Raw genomic sequence first — 19350 nt, 5'->3', positions numbered from 1 at the left:
ATGTGTCTGTCCTATAGTGGAGAGGCTGACTTCCTTACAAAGTCTTAGGAAATCAGTCTTACAAATTTAGGTTATATACATATGCCAATCAGTAGTGTACACAGCACAGTACATGCCTCCTCATTTGTAAATGGAAGATGATAATGGAGTCCTTGAAGACTTGTGAAGATTAAGAGACAACGTGGCTAGGAACTCCCTGAACGTTACTAGCTGAGTGTATGGTAGCCATTATTGTTATGATCAATTTCAACATAAAATTGTAAGTCTTCTTGTTAAAAAGAAAGTTAGAAAATAGTAAGAAATGTTCATCCTCAAATGCATAAAATAGAGACTTATAAAGGTATCAGGAAACAAGCAGGTATTTTGTCAGGTGTTAGCTTTTGAAACAATAAAAAATATTTCTTCCAGGCTGGGCGTGGTGGCTCACACCTGCAATCCCAAAACCTTGGGATGCCAAGAAGGAAGGATCACTTGAGCCCAAGAGATGGAGACCAGCCTGGGCAATTAAGTGAAACCCTGTCTCTACAATAATAATAATAATAATAATAATATTGGTCAGGTGTGGAGCATGAGCCTGTAGTCCCAGCTACTTGGGAGACTGGGGTGAAAAGATTACTTATGCCCAAAAGGTTGAGGCTGCAGTGAGCTTATCGTTTACATATATATATATGTATAAATAGATATATAAATTCATATATCTATTTATATATGAATCTATTTATATATGAATTTATATATCTATTTATATATAAATTTATATATCTATTATATATCTATATAAATTCATATATCTATTTATATATGTTTTAATATATGATATATACAAATGATATATAAAAGTATATAAATAATATATCATATAAAATATGAGACATATCATCTATGCATATATATGATACATATAATCTACATATATATAATATATGACATACATCTACACACATGAGAAATAGATGATATATATCATAATATAATAAATATATATCATATATTAAATACATATATAGAAAGAAATAGCCATTTTCATTCAACAGTAATTATTATTGCGGTATTGCCAGTTACTTGAGCATATCAAAGCTTTAATAATGTGATAATACCTACATTATTCCATTATATTTCTGGTTACACAACTGGATGAATACTCTTGATATGGTATATATGGTTCATTCAAACATTACCCCTTTTGGCTTGATGCATGTTAATCTACAATAGCTTATGTGCTGACAACTGGAGTAACTTATCACCTATTTTATTCTCTTAAAAATTATCTTTATTAGCTCAGTGCTTTACAGTTACCTATCTACAGCCATCTGTGAAATCCGAGTGGCTTGACATAATTTGTGCTACTCTATCTCATTAGCTCATGTGGACTTGACTGTATATGATTAGCCTACAGCAAGCAACAAAGGTGGGCGTCATGTGCTAAAACACTGTTTTAGTGGACTTAATGGTCTTTCAGGTTAAAATTGTACGATAGAATTTCAGTTAAAATCGTACAATTCATGAAGAAACGTTTAAACAATTTTAAGTCCTTCTCTGAGTGATGTATAGCTACTCATTTATTGACAGAGGACCTTTTTTTGGTTCAGTTATTTTTCACTCTATTTTTAAACAAATAGCTTAAATCTACAAGAATAATAACACAGGTCACGTGCAGTGGCTCACACCTGTAATCCCAGCACTTTGAGAGGCCGAGGCGGGTGGATTACCCGAGGTCGGGAGTTCGAGACCAGCCTGACCAACATGGAGAAACCCCATCTCTACTAAAAATACAAAATTAGCCAGGCATGGTGGTGCATGGCTGTAATCCCAGCTACTCAGGAGGCTGAGGCAGGAGAACTGCTTGAACCTGGGAAACGGAGGTTGCAGTGAGCCAAGATCACACTATTGCACTCCAGCCTGGGCAACAAGAGCAAAACTGAAACTCCCTCTCAAAAAAAAAAAAAAAAAAAGAATGATAACACATATACATTTTCCACCTTTCCCAAATGATTAATGGTTGGGGACTTCCTTGGACATATGAGTTATATATATAAATTATATAGCATGTATGTGCTTTATATTTATGTAAATATGCTTTAATATGTATGATTTAAAAACAGTGATGTATTCAAGTCTGGAGTGTTGAACAAAAGCAATCAAAAGAAATATGACAGTTATTATAATAAAAGAAAACCTTAAGAACTATTTTAAAAATATTTTTCTCACTAACTCATATCAGGGCAGTCACTCCACCTTCAATTAACATGAGGTCAGAAAATTTCTCATCATTGTTGAAATGCTGCTCTAAAAATCAAATTTTCCAGCCCACCCAGGAACACAATCAATCAATCAATCAATAAAGCTTAATGATAAATTAAGAAGGTAGGTAGTAGAGTCAGATATACATTTTCAAAATTCCTAATATCTTTTGATAAAAATATTTACAATGATGTGGAAACATCATGGTAAGATAAAATTTGCCACTTTTCATTTTTTTCTGGTCGTACTTTTTACAGATTTATATTAATAACGATTTGAAGATAACATCCATATTGAAAGACATTTCATGGAAATCTTTGTAATGTGCCAAATGCAATTATTTCTTGTGCAATCTAAGGACAAAATGTATCATTAACCATTTGAATCATTAATTTTATCAGTAACTATTGGTTGAGTTCTGGACCCAGGAAAAACAAGAATGAACAAGACAGGAACTGCCCTCAACAAGCTAACACCATAGTGAGATAGTTGTTATATCAACAAATCATTGCAAAAGAAGCGAGCGTGATTTATAATACAGGCATGCACACAGTACAGAAGAGCAGAAAAAGAAACAGTGAATTTTAAGGGGAAGATCAAGGAAGTTTTCACAGATGACAGTGCCTGTAAACTGAGTTTGAAAGGAAGAACATGAGCTTGATTAATGGACCGTACATCTAAGCACAAGGAGGCTCATGGGATCATGGCATGCAGGTAAGGCTTGGTGCTACTAGGTGGGGCTTGGTCAGCACGGAAGCAGAGGACATTGATAGTCAACACATCCGAGAGAGTCACTAAACCTCTCTGGGAAATTCACAGCTCATTGATTCCACTTCCAGTCACCACTGAGCAGGCTCTCTTCTTAAAGGACTCACCTTCTGCTTAGCCCACAACACAGCCTGCTGGAATACACCTCCGTTCCTAGGCTTATACTCTTCCCTTTACCATGATTATGCCGTGCGTAAAGTTAGGGGCTATTCTCAGAATCCCACTGTAGTAAAGATTTCATCTATTTCATATCTCCAAATACATTAGACTTCAGGTCTGAACATCCCATGTCTGCTCCATAGTCTGCATTTAAGTAATATCAGGTAGATACTGGATTCTTTTTTTTTTTTTTTTTTTTTTTGAGGTGGAATCTCTCTCTGTTGCCTAGGCTGGAGTGCAGTGGTGCGATCTCAACTCGCTGCAACCTCCACCCCCTAGGCTCCAGCGATTCTCATGCCTCAGCCTCCCAGGCAGCTAGAATTACAGGTGTGTGCCACAACACCTGGTTAATTTTTTTTTTTTTTTTTTTTTGTATTTTTAGTAGAGATGGGTTTTCACCATGTTGGCCAGGCAGGTCTCAAACTTCTGACCTCAAGCAATCTGCCCATCTCAGCCTCCCAAAGTGCTGGGATTACAGGTGACTGCACCCAGCCGGAAGAAGACTTCTAAAGACATACATAATTTAATTTGTGATGTTAAGGTAAACATCACAAATATATATAATGACCATAAAACCACAAAGATAAGTAGAAATCCACAAAAATCTGTCTGTTTAGTAGGTGATATGGTTTGACTGTGTCCCCACCCAAATCTCACCTTGAATTCCCACATGTTGTGTGAGGGGCCTGTTGGGAAGTAACTGAATCATTGGGGCAGGCCTTTCCCATGCTGTTCTCATGGTAGTGAATAAGTCTCAAGAGATCTAATGGATCTATAAGGGGGAGTTCCCCTGCACAAGCTCTCTCTGTGCCTGCTGCCATCCATGTAAGATGTGACTTGCTCCTCCTTGCTTTCCACCATGATTGTGAGGCCTCCCCAGCCACATAGAACTGTAAGTTCATTAAACCTCTTTATTTTGCAAATTGCCCAGTCTCAGGTATGTCTTCATCAGCAGCAAATGGACTAACAGAAAATGGACTAATAACACAGTAGTGCCAGCATTCCAACTGCATAACCTTGCTTTTTTCATTTTATTACATTCTAAATCCTAATATGAGACTTCTTAATGTGCATGTTGGCCACACTGAAGGGCTAGAAGTATGGCATGCTTCAGGCCCTGGGAGAGCAGACCAGCATCAGATCAGCGCCATGAGCATCTCTCACCCAGGCCCTCATGGAGGGACAGCAACACAGCAACCAGGCCTGTACCCATGTCCATAGTATGTAGGCTCTTACCAAGAAATGCACCCCCAAAGCCTTTATGCCCCAAAGCTTCCTCCATAACCACTACTGTCCTCATCAGAGGAAAACTCTATAAAGGTTGAAGAAGTTACTGCAAAAATAAATACAAAGAAGAATAAATGGGTGTGTGCAAAGCAATCACAGATAACAGTTTAATTTGAATTATAAGCAAGTCAGATAAGTCAGATGAAATTTACATATGAAAGATTTTTCTGGGTACAGAGATGGACAGAGTTGGACAAACTAAACGCTGTCATTGTTTTAGATGGTTTATAAGGAGGACGTGAGGGAACAAGACTTGGTTTTCTGGTCTGAGTGATACACGTCAGCCCAGCAACTGGCTCAACTAGAGAGATGGACACAAAACACGGGCTCATGCTCTTGACTCTAAATATTGCCTCAAGTTATCAGTACTTTCCACCTTGGGAACAAACTATGACTCATTTGGAAAATGTCACCCACTAAAACCACTGAATTTTGTCCAATGTAAGCTCAAAGGACAATATCTTAAGTTGATTCATAATAAAAACAAGTGTACGTCTGATATAGAACTCATGATTATGAAAGTGAAAATTCAAGCCCTTACTCCCCATCGCTTTGTGAAACATTTTCTACATTTATACCTCCTTTCTTTTCTGCCCTCTTTCTCTCCTGCAAAAAAAAAAAAGTCATTTTAAACATGGTGATAGTCCAAAATTCAAAATAAACTGAACATTCATTTGATATTCCTTGATCGGCCTAATAAAGCCATTTTTTTGTCATTTCAGTATTCCATATTCAAGCTATGTTTGCATTTTGTTGTTTGATTTAAATATTTGTTAATCTTTTTGGAAATTCTGAATGTAACAAAATAAATCCTATAATTGAGCACATTTACAAAAGTCCTTTAAATATAACACATGGCAAGGACATTTTCAAATTCAGAAGTTCTCTGATTTACACTTTTTTAAAATCATACTATATAATGATTTGTGATGATATCTTTACAATGCCCAACAAAGGTGATAGCTACCATTCCTTGTGTGGATGCTGTGTTAAGCCATCTGAACAAAGGCAGTATGGAGTATATCATAATCATTACCATTTTATTTCTCAGAAATTGAGGCTTTTGAAAACTTCACAATTAATAAATGACTTTGGACCCAAGGCTTTCTGATTCTAAAATCTGTGCTCATCAGGATAATCCCACACTCCCCAGGGAACTGACTGATAACTTAGTAAGTCTCACACTGCTCCCAAACACTTGCCCATATTAACTCATGTAATCCATACAACAAGCCTATGCAATCAGATAGATCTCTTTTTATTAGTCTCATTCTATAAATGTGCAAACTAAAGCGCAGAGAAATTAAATGACTTGTCCAACAACAAAATGGTGGAACTGGGTTGCAACCTCAGGCAGTCTGACTATAGATCCTGCATACTTCAGCACTACGCTACAATATTAGCTAGTGAATATGTCACTGGTTAAGATTTTTGTTTCATTTAGATGCAAAAATTTTATTCATGTAACAGACCACTGCCCGTCTAGTGAAATCATATCTAATTTCAGGAATTAGAATTTGCAAACCAGTTTCATTGCATAAGCCTGGTTATATAACTTGTTTAAATTTAGTGGAAAAGTCTTTCTCAATATTACTGAATATGTTTGTTAAGATTACATTTTCAGTTGTTCATTTTAAACAGGCTAGCTGTATTCTCCTAGCTAAAGAGAATGGTCATAGAAGATGTTAAAAAGATTTCAGTTAACAAATGTTTTAAATATTATATGTAAATAATATTTACAATCTCGCCAAATTCCTACATTGCTTCCTTAGTATCTTGAAACTAAAGTACATATAAGAAATAACTAATATATCTTTCTCCTTCACGTGTAAAGACCTAATAGATAAAATCTAATAAGAGTAAACACGCTGTAGGGAAGCAGCAGAAGAAATTCCTTATGGTTGGTGGAGATTGCTGTGTGCATGGGTGTGTGAGAAACATGTTTCCTCATATATCATTTAAACATAATTTTCTCAAATATACAAAATGAATTTGGGTCATAAATTAAAATTAATTAGGATTTTATCATTTATCTCTTAGGTAAGTAACACATAAAATAGTAGACTGCATTAATCAATTTGAAGAGACAATTATGGTCACAATTTTTTCCAGCCCCCTACTTGTGATGTTAGTTGACCACAGATAACACCATTTATTTTTACAGAGTTTGAGCGTTAGCTAATAATTTCACATCCGTTACCTCTTTTGACCTTCAAAGGAAATCTTATGAAGTAGGTAAAGCAGAAGCGATTCCTATCATTTTTCAAATGAAACTGAGGCCTAGAGATTAGGGGAATAGTATGAGGAGAAATGCTGGAGATGAAATAAAATTAACATCTTCTGACTGAGTTTAACTTTCTTTCCATAACAGCATAAATATCATACACCAACTGTTAGTATGGTGCATCTGTAAGTGGAAGCACATCAAATACCCTGTATAATAAAATTAAACTGTTTCAAAGTATAAACTAGGTAAAAAGTTTAAGCTTACATTGGCACCAGATCTATATGATATTAACCAGAAGATATTGAAACTGTCCAGTGATGTTTTTTAATTCAATTAAAAAAGAGGGAAGATTCTATATTTCTAAATTCTGCCTATACAGGTGCACATAATTATCATATTTGTATACTTACACCTAATCGATACAGCTCAGCATGCTTCTTCATTTTACAATTGGTTGATACAGAAATAGACTAGATCTAGCCATATTTCATACCAGCAACACAAATACATGTGTTTTGCACATTTTTCATTATAAAAATAGGTACTCTGTTGAAAATCTCAACATATAACTGTGTACATGGTATTAGTTTAAAAATACCTACTAGTGAAGAGACTTGGTGTTGTACATCATGATGGGGATGGATACAGTTCATTCAATCCACAGTCCACTGAGTGACTCACAACCACAATATGTGCCATTACTGTTCATATCTAAACAGACACAAAAAGATGACAAAATCAGTCAATAAGTATGATCTCATATGGTTTGCATAAGATTATCTTTCTAATCTTTAGTATAATAATAATAATAATAATAAAGATGTTTGATAAGCAACCCAACAGAAAGACCTTAACCTACATACCTCTGTTGTTGTTTTTAGTTCATTCGCTTTAAGAATACAAATGGTTTTTGGTTACACAGGTGAATTGCACAGTGGTGAAGTCTAGGATTATAGTGCATCCATCACCTAAGTAGTGTATATTGTATCCAATAGGTAGTTTTTATCCCTCACCCTCCTCCCACCCTCTGAATCTCTAATGTCCATTATTATCACTCAGATGCCTTTGTATACCCATAGCCTGGCTCCTACTAATAACTGAGAACAGGTAATACCTCCATTTTGTACACAATGTGAAGTATAGCCATGCGAACATACCACACAGTCAGTAAATATGTCTGATTCAGAAGTAAATTTACTAGTAACTCAATGTAACATTTCTAGAAAGCCATATGCTTATCAATAAGAAAACCAAACTTATCCCGTGATGTGGATTTTTTAAGGCCTATGTGTTGAGCATTACCCTATGCATGCATATGAACTTCCATTTAGTCTGCACCACAAATCTGCAATGTAGTTGTCTCGCTTTACAGATTTAAAGACTCAGGAGAGTAAGGCAACTGGCCCAGGACTCTGCCCTCTATAGAACATGCTGCTTTACCATATCACGTCGACCATGCAGAACAACCCTTCTTTCAATGATTGGTTGTGCTCTACGTGTCCTACAATGTGACCAACAGATATTGAGTTGATATATAAAGATACATCTCACTGGTTCTCTGTCTCCCATGTAGTTCCCTAAAATGCAAGCACAGTATTCTACTCATCTTTGTATGTCAAGATAGATATAAAGTGAGATCTCACTTTGAAATATAGTGCCTGGCACATACAAATACGTGCTGAGTAAATGAATGAATGAACAGCAACAACGAAAGTAGGCATTGGCATCTATTTTTTGCCTTAATTCACACTTTTGTTTTGTCAATCCTTTAATTTACTTGCCAAAGTTATCTTTCTGTTTGCAATACAATCTCAAGAAGAAAAAGAAGAATCTGAAATATCATTTGAATGAAGTTCAAATCTATTCATTCCAAAAATCACACACTAGTTAGCAGTTAGTTTAATTTAATTCATTTAGAGATCGAATTCTATTTCTCAAAAATAGAAAAAGGTTAAATAATAAAGATATTTTCCAGAAAGAAAAAAATCCACAGTTTTACCTGTAGATTAGGCATCGGCTTCCTAACGGGACTTACACCTACGCACCTTCCTCGATCACAGGGGGAAGGACAGAACGAATAGAGGAGAAAACTGAAGTCAAAGTCTACAGGCAGAAACTGCATGATTACTAGGAGCTAGGAAAAGCTGCTCTGGATTGGAGATGCTACAGAAAAACAGCCAGCTTGGAGACTCTAGTGGTCAGATCCCAATTTACTCTGCAGAAAAAGCAGCACCACAGCAATCTCCCCAGAGCAAGAGTGGGCAAACTCCAACCCTGCTGCCAGTTTTTGTGTAGCCTGTGAGCTAAGAATGGTTTTGACATTTTTAAATGTTTGGAACAAACTAAAAGAATTGTGCGAATTATTTGAAATTCAAATATCAGAGTCTATAAATAAAGTTTTACTGGAACACAGCCACAGCCATTCATTTACATATTGTCTCTGGCTGCTTTCACGTTACCATGGCAGAGTTGAGTAGTTGTAACAGAAACAGTATGACCCACAAAGCCTAAAATATATACTATCCGACCCCTTATAAAAATCGGTTGTTGGGCCGGGCGCAGTGGCTCACACCTGTAATCCCAGCACTTTGGGAGGCCGAGGCGGGCGGATCACGAGGTCAGGAGATCGAGACCATCCTGGCTAACACGGTGAAACCCCGTCTCTACCAAAAATACAAAAAAAATTAGCCGGGCGAGGTGGCGGTGCCTGTAGTCCCAGCTACTTGGGAGGCTGAGGCAGGAGAATGGCGTGAACCTGGGAGGCAGAGCTTGCAGTGAGCCGAGATTGCACCACTGCACTCCAGCCTGGGCGACCGAGCAAGACTCTGTCTCAAAAAAAAAAAAAAGAAAAAAAAGAAAGAAAGAAAGAAAGAAAGAAAGAAAGAAAGAAAGAAAGAAAGAAAGAAAGAAAGAAAGAAAGAAAGAAAGAAAGAAAGAAAGAAAGAAAGAAAGAAAGAAAGAAAAAATTGGTTGCTGATTTCTGGTCTAGAGAATTGTTCATGCTTGATTTGGAGGAGATTATATGACAGGAAGAGGGGTGCTTTAGGGCAGATTGGAAGCAGACGCTGCGAACCCCTGGCCCTACGGAAGATCATGAGCCTCAGGGGCAATGAAATAACCGCCTTGAGTAGGGCAGGGTATTTCTTTGGGGACAGCAGGATTTTCCCTGTAGGAAGCACAAGAAATGAGGTCAGACTCAGCCACACTTCATGTCAGGCACACAGGCTGGGGCAACGAGGATGGATGGAGAAAGCTGGCCACCGAGATAGTGTCATTCTGCAATGTGCCAGAATGGCATTCTCTTCAAGGAAATCTCCAGGGCTCTGACTCCCTCCCTAAAGGTGCCAATCTTCAGAATGACAGATAACTGAGACAACCAGTCTTCTTGCTGAAGGCCTAAGAAAGGTCATGATAACAGCAAACAGAAGAACTCTAAAAAAGTTAAAAGATCCTCCATTCGTCCCCATTTAAGGGCAAAGAGTGGACCACAGCAAAGATGCATAAACGGTAAAAATGTAAAATGAAGAAAGCATGAAGGTTACAGAGAAGAATCTGCTACATACATAATAGTTCCATGGAGAGGTGGCATTTACTTTTGAAAAACATCAAAGGAAGGTAAAATACATTTGTAGAACGTCTGTTTTTGAGACAACAGAGAACAAAATCCCAAAAACTTATCTTCCAGCAGAGAAGTTAATTAAACCCAAATAAATGAGAAGATCCCTAAGTGGTTTCCCCATCGCATCTTAGAGGTGAAGAGAAGGTGGGTTTTGAGCTGGCAGACTTGGCTCTAAACACCAATTCTGATATATTCTTGCTACAGGACCTTGGACAGCCAGCCTCATATTCAAAGTCTCACTGGCACCACCTCTAAAATACAGTTGTTCTGAGAGTTGTAAGACAAAATATGCACAAGATGTCTAGAATACTGCCTGTCTCATGGGAGGTAAGTGAGATTTCCTAACTGCCTAGCTTACTTTCTCTCCCTCCTCTTCTAATACTAATCTCCAACCAAAATTATTACAGCTATAGGAAGTGGTTGCCAGATACTCAGTTGTCTCCTAGGCTCCATACTTGACTTTGCTCCTTCTGTTTTCTGTGAGTAGACAACATCTTCTTTTTTTCTTTTTTTTTTTTTTTTTTTTTTTTTGAGACGGAGTCTCGCTCTGTCGCCCAGGCTGGAGTGCAGTGGCCAGATCTCAGCTCACTGCAAGCTCCGCCTCCCGGGTTCACGCCATTCTCCTGCCTCAGCCTCCCGAGTAGCTGGGACTGCAGGCGCCCGCCACCTTGCCCGGCTAGTTTTTTGTATTTTTTAGTAGAGACGGGGTTTCACCGTATTAGCCAAGATGGTCTCGATCTCCTGACCTCGTGATCCACCCGTCTCGGCCTCCCAAAGTGCTGGGATTACAGGCTTGAGCCACCGCGCCCGGCCTGACAACATCTTCTTATTTGGGGTGCCTTTCTATTTATCTGGTAAACTGCTACTCATTTGAAAAAATAATAATTCAAAAGCTAATTCTTACCAATCCCCAGTCCCTCAGGCACAAATATACTGCCATAACATTTTGTACATAATGTATATAATAATATTATATTGTATTATTATCTGTTTGTATATCTGTCTTTCCCAGGAGGTTATATCTTGGTCATTCTGTCTGATATAGTATAATATCAAGATGATTAATTATAATCTCTGAGGGAAGACAGACATAGTTTTTTTAAAAAATGCTCACACATACATACTTCTGCCTGTCTACCAGCCTTCTCTGCCTATCTACTGCCTATACTGCACAAAGGTCTTCTGATTCCTGTTGAATAGAGGAATTTCCTTCACAGCAGTTACAATCTGGGGTATTGCAGTGATTTCCAGGTGTGCAACACGTTTTAATATTTGTTGAGAGAAAGAAGTGAAGAATGAACAAGTAAAGAAAGAATGACAGAAAGGCAGCCTTGGTGAGGATTTGGTATATAAAAAATTGGCTTGGCATGGTGGCTCGTGCCTATAATCCCAACACTTCAGGAGGCCAAGGCAGGCAGATTGCTTGAGTCCAGGAGTTCAAGACCACCCTGGGCAACATGGTGAAACCCCGTCTCTACAAAAAAAATACAAAAATTAACATGGCGTGGTGGTGCACACCTGTAGTCCCAGCTACTTGAGAGGCTGAGATGGAGGGATCACCTGAGCCTGGGAGGTGGAGGTTGAGGTGAGAGGTAATCACACCACTGCACTCCAGCCTGGCTGACAACAGTGAGACCCTGTCTAGAAAAAAAATAAAAATAAAAATAAAAAATGAACATAGCATATTGCAGGTGGCATTGACAATTTAGTTATCCTGGAGATCCATCTGGAAATATGTACAAAATGAAATAAATCTCATTTTATGGATGTAGGTCAACTTTAGGCAGCTCCCAGTAACAATATTCCCTCATTTCTTGAACACCTACTACATGTGAGGCTCAGTGGGAGGTACAATCTCTAAGTCAGCTATTATTTATATGTGTTCACAAGAAGATATTGAAGATGAAGAAAAAAATAGGGAATTTTTTTTTCTTGACTAAAGTCACACAGATATTAGCACAGTAAGTCCTCACGTAACACTGTTGATAGGTTCTTGCTCACCTTAGTACCTGGAGAAAACCCACACAGACATGGGGAGTTTGTGCAAACTCCGCACAGACATTGGCCCCAACTAACATTTTTTTCCACCAATATTATAATTATAAGAAAATAAAGTTGAATAAAACAAAGTTATTCAAAGACTTGTTATATACCGAGTTCTAAAATCTATGCATTTCCATATGACAAATCAAGATTCTTTGTTACTTTGATAAATGATGCTTTTAACATAGTAGTTTATTGTGTGAACAGTTAATGAATGGTAGCTGTTCTTACAACTGTTATTAACACCATAACACAACAACAGGGGAACAGTTTAACATTATGGAATGTTAAACCGCTAAACTTACATAATACTTTATTATTACAAGAAATATGGAAGTTATACTGATATAAGGAAATGTGTGCAAAATGCAGAATATAAAATGGCATGTATTAGTTAATTAAAATTACAGGCAATATTCTGTATGGTAAATTAATAAAAATTAGAAGTTAGTATGCTGAAAATAATGAGACTGTGTGTTTGTAGGTAACTTATTTGAAGTTCCTCAGTTTCTTTGAGAGCACAAAAATTTCCTTGAATTCAAATTTATGTTAAAACAAACATAATGTGTAATTTCTAAAAGTGGTGTTACTATCCCAGACCTTCTCCACATTTGAAATCTCATTTCTTCTGGTGCAAGATAGTAAATTACTGTTGTTTTAGTAAGAGCTGTTTGTTTGTCTATTTATTTTACTATTGGGAATAGAAACACTTAGAGGCAGGTTTTTTAAAAGAATTACTGAAGTGAAGTTTTCTTTGAAATGGAGTCATTTAAACCACTTACTTCACTTAAAATAGACATAGTTTACCTTAACGTTTCCCGATTAGCATAAGCAATCTACATATTATGATGCCGACTTCTGTAGTAAAGGCTAAATTATGTTAACATTTTGTTAAGATAAAGTAGTCAGCACGTGCTGAAAATAAATTTATTTCTTATACAGTCATGCCTCACTTAACAATGAAGACACATTCTGAGAAATGCATCATTAGGTGACTTCTTCGTCATCTAAACATCACAGAGTGCACGCACACAAACCAAGATGGTATAACGTGGTACATACATAGGCTCTATCATTCTCCCTATTGCTTCTAAGGCTATCTGTACAGCATGTCATTGTACTGAATGCAATAGGAAACACCTGTGTATGTAAACATCAAAATGTAGAAAAGGTAGAGTAAAAATATGGTATTAGGCCAGTGTGGTGGCTCACAACTGTAATCCCAGCACTTTGGGAGACTGAGGCAGGTGGATTGCTTGAGTCCAGGAATTTAAGATCAGCTTGGGCAACATAGCAAAACCCCATCTCTACTAAAAAAAAAATGCCAAAATTAGCCAGACATGGTCCCACTTAATCAGGGGCTGAGGTAAGAGGATCACCTGAGCCTTAGGAGGTTGAGGCTGCAGTGAGCCAAGATGGCCCCTGCACTCCAGCCTGGACAACAGAGTGAGACCCTGTCTAAAAACAAACAAACCAACCAACCAACAAACAAAAAAACAGTATTATAATCTTATAGGACTACTCTTGTATAAGTGGTCCATCGTTGACCAAAACATCATTATGCAGTGCATGACTTTACAGAAATATGAGAAAGAAAGAGAGATTTTAGCAGAACCATAATAGCAATAGTGACAAAAGTAATTGCTGCAAAAGGGTAAGAATATTTGATAAGAGTGACGGCTGAGACTCAAAATCGTCTTTGTGCTCTGAGAGCTGTGGAAGGCTAACCCCACTGGGGAACATCCAGCTCAGAGCTCATCTGGGCCTCAGACTTTCATCTGAGGGGAGTTCTAACCAGTGTCACTAACTGCTGAAGCAACTGACATTCTCTTATTCTCACTGAATTATAAGAGAACAAAGGCCAAAAAAATTGAAAGAATTCTGTATAATCAAAGCATCTTTTAACAAAGAAGGTACAGAAAAATGACCTTGAACCTGATCATCAGGGACTCTGAAGCAGCTTCTTGGGCATGAGTGGGTGGCTTTTCTTCCCCACAGCAGTTATGTCCAGAGTTTTACATCTGACAGAGCCATGTCTTAAGCACACCAAGGGTTGAGTGGGCCTGGGGCAAATGGTGATATTCTGGATAAAAATGCACATTGTAGCTCAGTTTTCTTTAATTGAAAGGGTTATATGAAGAGTCTTTTTTCTCTCTTTGTTAAAATCCTAAAGTTATTTTTCATTAGAAATAACTATTTTAGGGTCCTTATTTGATAGCCACAGTGGTAAGGAAGGAACTAATAAATCAAAGGGAAAGATAGACTTGATGAAAAAAGGCTCAGGCATAACAAAAGTAGGAGGTGGATTCCTAAGCTTGTTTCAGATTGCTACTGGGTAGGTTTATATATGTGTTTACATTTGTAATGAGGCAACTGTCATTTTGTGTTTATATTTATTGGCTATTAAACTTCAAAGACCCGTTGCACTGAAAATTAACTTCTATATTTATTCCACATGTGCTATGCTGATGTTCTAACGACTTTTTAAATGAAGTTTATGTAAGGACAGCTGAATTAACTAGACAAAAATCAGTAGATTTTTAAAATATATAGTTTACGAAATAGAGATAGCAGCTTCAAAACCTATTGAAATTAAGTCTAGCTCCAACATTATCTAATCGGGTCGAAACAGCCCTTTGACGGCAGAGGATAGAGTCCTCTCATGAATCAGAGCTGTCACAATAGCGAAGAAGTGGTCAAGCTGTTTGCTAGAGGGGTGAGGTGGAGTTTAGCTAATGTAGAGAGGAGGTCAAAAGTTAGGGCAAAGGGCCAGCAGAGAGAAACTGAAAAGCAGTTTCTATTGGCATCTTCCTGAGGGAAAAAGAAAGGAAAGGAAAATAATAAATTTCAGAGAGACTCTCATCACACTTTGTAATTGCATGGAAGATGAGAACTATGTAAATTAAAGGAAGTGATACTTGGCAAACCTTCCTAAAAGGCTAAGCTACAATCTCATTATTTTAGCCATTACACGCTCTTGCATTTCTCTTTCTTCTTTTCCTTTCTTCTGCTACTTCCCCTCTTCCTTTCCTTCTTCTTTTTTTCTCTTCTGCCCTTTTAACCTTTTCAGCTGGAGCAATATCATAATTAACACTCTTCATGTATCTACCCACATGTCAAGCACTTATGACTGATTTACAAGCATATTTTCTTTTACACTCTTCCAGCACTGTTAATAGTATCCATATTTCATAGATGTTAAGGCTCATATAGACTGAATATCAAAGCCAAATTAGCCAGTGAGTGGGAAAAGATGGAAATCAAATCTTAATCTGATTCTTTAATTAATAAAAGAATGATTTTCAGGAGTGAAACTGTAAATTGCAGAACTCAGTGTAACCACAGGCCCTTTGCACATAAGAAATTAGGATGAGGATGGACGAACTTTGGGAATGGAGTTAAGTGGCCATATGAACAAAATTCTGTATTGGAGAGCTATTTGACTAAACATTTTTAAAATAAAAGCAATCAAGTAAGTATTTAGGGAACAAATGGAATTCAATTCTGAACCTTACTGGTAGAAGGGGGTCTTCATTAGTGACTGATACAGAGTTTGGAGGTCCCCTCCAAATTTCATGTTAAGATGTAATCCCCAGCATTGCAGGTGGGGCCTGGCAGGAGGGGTTTGGGTCATGGGGGCAGATCCCTCATGGCTTGGTGGAGTCCTCGATAGTAATCTGGCTGTTTAAAGTATGTGGCACCTCCCTTTGATCCCACCATGTAAAGTGCCTGCTCCTGTTTAGCCTTTTACCATGAGAAAAATCTCCCTGAGGCTTCCCCGGAAGTCAAGCAGATGCCAGTGCTATGCTTCCTGTACAGCCTGCAGAACTGGGAGCCAATTAAACCTCTTTTCTTAATAAATTACCCAGTCTCAGGTATTTCTTTATAGCAGTGCAAGAACAGCCTAACACAGGATGATGTGCCAGTTAAGTCACATATAAAAAGAGAAAGAACAATTGACACTAGCCCAGGAGACATCTAGACTGGAGGAGCAGTTAAAAGGGTAGTTTTTTTTTAAGAAACTGCAAAGAGGTTGGCAATCAGTCTAAGAATACCTCAGGCATTTAAAATATGCTGAAGACCCAAAGATAAAGCCCAAAAAAGTGACACTTAACAGTCAACTCTGAAGCCAAAGAAAGAAAAGAAAAAGAAATTTAATTATCATTTTAAAACCTAATAGAATCCGTTCTGGAATGTGAAGCTTTCTATCAGAATACATCAACAGTTGCAAAATATGCATTTAGATTGAAATGAAAATGGTTCCCTTACAACCTCTTCTAAGCCATCCACTAGGATGCATAATAACTCTCAAGTACTCAAAAAGCCAGTGAATAACTGATTCTAAAATCTGAAAAGACCTTGGTTTTCCTGGAAATACAGTAAGAAGGCAGGCAGCCAAAAGTACATAAAAAACATTACAACCAGGGTTTCCTTGTTTTACATTTACCAGCCCGGGTACTTAGATGGCTACCTTCACTAGTCTTTGGATATTTTCCTAGTTTTGTATTAAAGGGAAATGATTTGTGACTCAGAAATCACATAATTACCTCGAGTGGATAATGGTTTACTAATATCTTGGATATGCACGTGTCTGTATCTATGGTATGTTTTGGAATTACAATATTTACACATTTTAAAAATTGTCTTTAGTCTTTGGAATTGATAACACTTCCTTTAATGTCAAGACAGAGTTAAAGATAACTGCAGTAAGCAATCAAGGATGACTACAATTATGTTCTCATCTCCATTGAGATTGTTTGCAACAGGAGGAGGATGACTGTAGCCAGGAGAATACTTGTAACCATGGCCTCCAGCTAGGATTTCTAAGTCAATTATAGAATGGAGGATCTTCGAGTCACATGCTCCTCAAGACACTGTCCATTTGGGGAACTGAAAAACCAAAGCCGAGTTTAGAATTGAAGGTAATCAATCAAACCTAAGCAAACCTGAAACCATGAAGATAAGCCACATAAATTCAATGTTGTCACTGCTTCTTTGACTCTGAATTCAAATGGAATTTGGGGCAACATATTTAAGATGCCTCCCTAGACTAGGAGCTAGCAATACAATGATGGGGCCTAAATAGTACCCTTTCACAGCCTTAGCTAGCTTGCAGTTAAAAAGACATGCACATTGTTCATCTAATTATGCTTATGATATCTAACCTGCCTCAGCCTCATTAGCCATTCCAGGCCAGGCTGCCTTCAAGGTATGGTGCAGGATCAAACTGCAACACCCTGTACCCAATAGCCCAGGTCAATGGCCTCTTTAGCAGCCCTTGTCTTTGCTCTGGACTAACCTGTGGCTGTGCCCACTAACAGCCACTGACCTCCGTGATGTTGTCTCCTTGATCCTAGGAAACAAGTTTCAGAAGTTTTAAGAGCAGCTTCAGGCCAGAAATGTGCAAAAGGAGATCCCCAAACAGAAACAAATGTAGGGGTAAGGGAAAAACAAAATCTTCCCCATGGAATAAATTCCTTAGGCCTAACCAAAACTCAAGAGCAACACAGAAGCCCGAATAATTTACTAACAAGAGTGTAAGACTATTTTCATAGGACGGAACCCACACTCAGTGTGGGTCTGGGGTGCTAAAAACACAGGGCCCAAAGGAACAAAGGGAAATAGGAAGGACTGAAAATATACTAGATAGGAAATAAAGGCATCTTAAGTAAGACTTAGTGATTGGGGCTCCACTCAAAATTCTAGCTAAATTTGGCAATATGGCAGGGATATAATGAATTCTTCCTTTGGAGAGAGAAGACAACATACATGGAGAGATTTTTGCTCTAGGTATGAGATGTACATAATACCAATATTATCCTTTCATTAGAGGACTTCTCCAAGTGAGTTTAAGTTCATAGTATGTGGATTCTGGGCCAGTGTGGGACACTGGCATTGGTTGATTGGTACCCTGGTAAATCCCCAAGTTTTTCTTTGCCCATCCCCCTTCCTTCAGCAAATACTGTGTGCTGAATTAATTCCACTTCTGAGGTTCTGATCAAAGTACACTTATTTGGTGCAAGAAAGCTGTAGGAGCAGCCCAAGCTGCAAACACTAATAGAACCATCTAAAATGTAAGCTGCCTGAGGGCAGGGACTCTTTCTCACTACTCTGTGTCCAGCACCTAGCACCATGCCTGGCATGTAGTAGACTATTTTTGAATGGATTAGCAGTCTTACAAAAAATATGGCATCTTCAAAATAAGTCTTTGCTGAAGCTTAGCAGCTACCAGCAGTGGTACCGCGAACCTTTCATTTAATGATAACCTTACAAAAATCAAAGTTAAATCATTATTTTTATAATTTACGACTATATCTTGACGGTCTTATGTGAACTAGGTAAAATACTAAATGTTCCATGTATAAACCTTATCATTTACTCTTCATAATAACCTCAAAAATGTATACTAGCTTCATTTTACAGATAAGGAAATTGATGATACAAACTGAGGCTGGATTTGGCCTAATTTCCGTCACTTTGCACCATACAACAGCTTGTCTTTATTTGTTTTCCGTTTCAGAGAATCCCTTTGAAATCAGAAGTAATTTTCAGATTTAATAATTTTTGAAACCAGAAATAAGGTAAATGTCTGGAAGTAAGATGTGGCTAACTTTGGCATTGGTACATAGTTATATGACATTAACTTAGCCAGCGATCCGTATCCCAGTCCATCAAATGGAATTAGCACCACTAGCTCAGCAAATTAAATAAAGGTAATATTCTGTGAATATGCTTTGAAAATTCAATATGTATATGTGCAAATCAGTATGCACGTTCTCCTAAAATTTTCTTTTTTGAGACAGAGTCTCGCTCTGTCACCCAGGCTGAAGTACAGTGGTACGATCTCACTGCAACTTCTGCCTCCCGGGTTCAAGCAGTTCTTGTGCCTGTTTCCCAAGTAGCTGGGATTACAGGCACCTGCCACCATGCCTGGCTAATTTTTGTGTTTTTAGTAGAGATGGTGTTTTAACATGTTGGCCAGGCTCGTCTCGAACTCCTGACCTCA

General features: G+C 37.8%; 1 protein-coding gene across 1 annotated transcript in view; it reads right to left on the bottom strand.

Moving 5' to 3' along the window:
- CHRM3 (cholinergic receptor muscarinic 3) overlaps nucleotides 1-19350 on the bottom strand; it is a 505898-nt gene that overhangs the window by 344749 nt on the left and 141799 nt on the right. Inside the window, exon 2 of the mRNA XM_030937128.1 lies at nucleotides 7285-7393. The gene's annotated coding sequence lies outside the window, so the exon portion shown is untranslated. The remainder of the gene's footprint in view (nucleotides 1-7284; nucleotides 7394-19350) is intronic.

The sequence above is a fragment of the Rhinopithecus roxellana genome, chromosome 8 (genome assembly GCF_007565055.1).
Source record: "Rhinopithecus roxellana isolate Shanxi Qingling chromosome 8, ASM756505v1, whole genome shotgun sequence".
Lineage (NCBI taxonomy): Eukaryota > Metazoa > Chordata > Mammalia > Primates > Cercopithecidae > Rhinopithecus > Rhinopithecus roxellana.
The sequence above is the reverse complement of the archived record's forward strand: the minus strand, read 5'-3'. Positions and strand labels throughout refer to the sequence as shown.